Source organism: Otolemur garnettii, unplaced genomic scaffold (genome assembly GCF_000181295.1).
Source record: "Otolemur garnettii isolate 467f Iridium unplaced genomic scaffold, OtoGar3 scaffold00112, whole genome shotgun sequence".
Taxonomy (NCBI): Eukaryota; Metazoa; Chordata; class Mammalia; order Primates; family Galagidae; genus Otolemur; species Otolemur garnettii.
In genome coordinates this window covers 6782646-6786382 of record NW_003852507.1, presented here as the reverse complement: position 1 = coordinate 6786382, position 3737 = coordinate 6782646, and positions in this window count along the sequence as shown.

Here is a 3737-nt window from a genome sequence, read left to right as displayed (position 1 = left end):
GGTTTCCGCTCTGTTGTCCAGACTGGTCTTGAACTCCTGGCCTCAAGCAATCCTCTGGCCTTGGCCTCCCAAAGTGCTAGGATTACAGATGTGAGCCTCTGCACCTGGCCCATATTTTACCTGTACAAAAATTACCAGCAGTTACTATATGCTTTCCATGTGCTGGGACTTTGCTATATTAACACATTTAATCCTCCCGACAATCCTAGGGAGTGCGTAGGTACTATTATCTGTGTCCCACAGATGTGAAAATGGCTGCATAGAGAAAGAAGCTTGGCCAGGCGAATTGGCTCATGCCTGTAATCCCAGCACTTGGGAGGGTGAGGTGGGTGGGTTGCCTGAGCTCACAGGTTTGAGACCAGCCTGAGCCACTGTGAGACCGGGCGTTGTGGAGGGTGCCTTTAGTTTCAGCTACTTGAGAGGGTGAGGCAAGATAATCGCTTAAGCCCAAGAGTTTGAGGTTGCTATGAGCTGTGATGGTATGGCACTCTGCTGAGGGCAACAAACTGAGACTCTGCTTCAAAAAAAAGGCACAGTGCCCGTATCTTAGTGGTTAGGGTGCTGGCCACATACACTGGCACTGGCAGGTTCAAACCCAGCCTGGCCTGCTATACAACAGTGACAACTATAACAACCAAAAAAATAGATGGGCGTTGAGGCGGGCACTTGTACAGCTACTTGGGAAACTGAGGCACAGAGAATACCTTAAGCCCAAGAGTTTGAGGTTTCAGTGAGCTGTGATGCCACAGCACACTACTAAGGGCAACATAGACTCTGTCTCAAGGAAGGAAGGGAAAGGAAGGGAAAGGAAAAGACAAGACACTAAAGAGCAGGTCTAAGGCCGCACAGCCTTTAAACCCAAGTAGTCCAGCTGTCAAGGGTGACCTCTCAATCAACTGGGCTACAACGGCCTCACACTCTCACCAGCTCATCTAGAATGCTTTTCAAGTAGGTCTTTACACAAGTTCCATTGGCAGAGCTGGCTCATGCCTGTAATCCTAGCACTCTGGGAGGCTGAAATGGGAGGATTTCTTGAGTGTAAATTAGAACAGTGGTTCTCAACCTTCCTAATGCAGCGGCCCTTTAATACAGTTCCTGTGGGTTGTGACCCACAGGTTGAAAACCGCTGGTTTAGAAGCTTGAGACCAGCCTGAGCAAGAATGGGACCATGTCTATTAAAAATAGAAAAACTAGCCCAACCCCTATAGTCCCAGCTACCTGAGAGACTGAGGCAGCAGAATAGCCTGAACCCAGGAGTTTGGGGTTGCTGTAAGCTATGATGCCTGGGGCAACAGAATGACAGTCTGTCTCAACCCCCCCCCAAAAAAAAACCCCCCCACATAATCCAAATAGGTTCCATTTCCTATAATGTGGACTTAAAACTGTCCTTTTGGACCAGGTACAGTGGCTCATGGCTCACACCTGTGTAATCCCGGCACTCTGGGTGGCCGAGGCAGGTAAATTGCTCGAGCTCAGTAGTTCGAGACCAGCTTGAGCCAGAGTGAGACCTCATCTCTAAAAAATAGTCAGGCATAAGTGGCTCCTGTGGCTCAAGGAGTAGGGCGCTGGCCTCATATGCCAGAGGTGGTGGGTTTAAACCTGCCCTGGCTCAAAACTGCAACAACAACAAAAAGAATAAATGGACTATTGATTTAAAAAAAAAAAAAAAAGTCAGGTGTTGTGGTAGGCACCTGTAGTCCTAGCTACTTGGGAGGCTGAGACAAGGATCACTTAAACCCAAGAGTTTGAGGTTGCTGTGAGCTGTGATGCCACAGCACTACCAAGGGTGACAAAGTTAGACTCTGTTTTAAAAAAAAAAAAAACTGTCCTGGGTGGCGCCTGTGGCTCAAAGGAGTAGGGCCCCGGCCCCATTTGCTGGTTTAAACCCAGCCCCGGCCAAAAAACAACAACAAAAACTGTCCTTTCACGTATGAGCCTACTTGTGTGGAATATGATTTTAAAATTATATTAGCAGTACTAGTTACCTATTTTACTAGTTTTCATTTTGTTAGCACCAAAGGATATTTTGTGGTTTATTCCTAATTCTAAAATTAATGTATGTTTAATATATAAGTGGGGCACCCTTATAAGCACATTGGGATAGAGAAGAACTTGTTAGTGGTTTTTCCTTTTTCAGCTGTTTTTTTTCCCCCCAGTGTCTTCCTATTTGTCAATAGGCCTTCCTAACAAATTTACTTCTACGTAAGAAATACAGAAGTTGCTGCCCCACAGGGCCTCATGTTGCAAGTGATGTTAGTGGAAGAAATGATGATAGACCATTTTCAGTAAGAAGCCCTGATATAGAAAGTAAAACTTGGTTATCTGGGCTTGAGACAAGTATTCTGTTTTTGGTATGTGTGAAGTCCTGTGAGTATGAGCTCAGAGGATCGCGGAGGAAGCATCTTCCCCTCCCTGCCCCCCCCCCCCCCCCCCCCCCCCCCCGCCATGAACCTCTTCCTCATGTTTTAGAGACTGTTATTGAGACTTTTGTAAGAAAAACTGTTTATACTAAGAAGCCTGTCACAGGTGAGGTGCCTTACCTAGAAGCCATATCTTTCACAGTTTGTCCAATTGCTGTTGTTTTCAGATGTTTCTGATATCATGCATTGGATTTTTTCTTTTTTGAGACAGTGTCTCACCGTGTTGCTCTCCATAGAGTGCTGTGACATCACAGCTCACAGCAACCTCAAACTCTTGGGCTTAAAGGGATTCTCTTGCCTCAGCCTCCCAAGTAGCTGGGACTACAGGCACCCACCACAAGATCCGGCTAGAAACCTGTTGTGTTTTATTAAATTTTCACCTTTTCTACTTCCCCATAGCAGCTGCACAGTTGACTAATATAGCACTTTGTTTGAAACTTCTTATTTTGAGATAGTTATAGGTTCAAGAAAATTGTACAATATCAAAACCAGTAAGTTTACGGAGTAGGATGTGCGTGTGTCCCTCTGTGCTATTTTATCACAGGTGTAGATATGTGTAACTGTTGTATCACCACAAAGATCTCCTTGTTGTATCCTTTTATTGTCACAAACATCCCCTTCCCCACCCCCCATCGCACATATCCAGTAATTTTTTCTGGATCTCTGTACTTTTGTTATTTCAGAATGTTCTGGAAATGGACTCATAGTATGTAACCTTGGCATTTTCACTTAGCATGACACCCTGCACCCAAGTCGTATGTAGTGGTAGTTCCTTTTATTGCTGAGTAGCATTCCATGGTGTGGATGCACCACAGTTTAAATATTCACCCGTTGAAAGGGCATTTTGTTTATTTTAGACAGAGTCTCACTTTGTAGCCCTTGGTGGAGTACACGGCATCATAGCTCACAGCAACCTCAAACTCCTGGGATTTCAAGTAATCTTGCTTTAGCCTCCCAAGTATCTGGGACTCTAGGCACCTGCCATAACACCTGGCTATATTTTTTAAGAGGCAGGGTCTTGCTCTGACTCAGGCTGGTTGCTCTTGAACCTGTGAGCTCAGGCAATCCACCTGCCTTGGTCTCCTGGAGTGCTAGGATTATAGGTATAAGCCACCACACCCCTTGAAAAGGAATAAAATTAAGTAGGATAGTTTTTTGCGACAGAGTCTCACTTTGCCACCCTTGGCAGAGTGCTGTGGCAACATAGCTCACAGCAACCTTAAACTCTTGGGCTCACGTAATCCCATGGTCTCAGCCTCCCAAGTAGCTGGGACTACAGGTGCCTGCCACAACACCTGGCTTTTTTTTTTTTTTTTT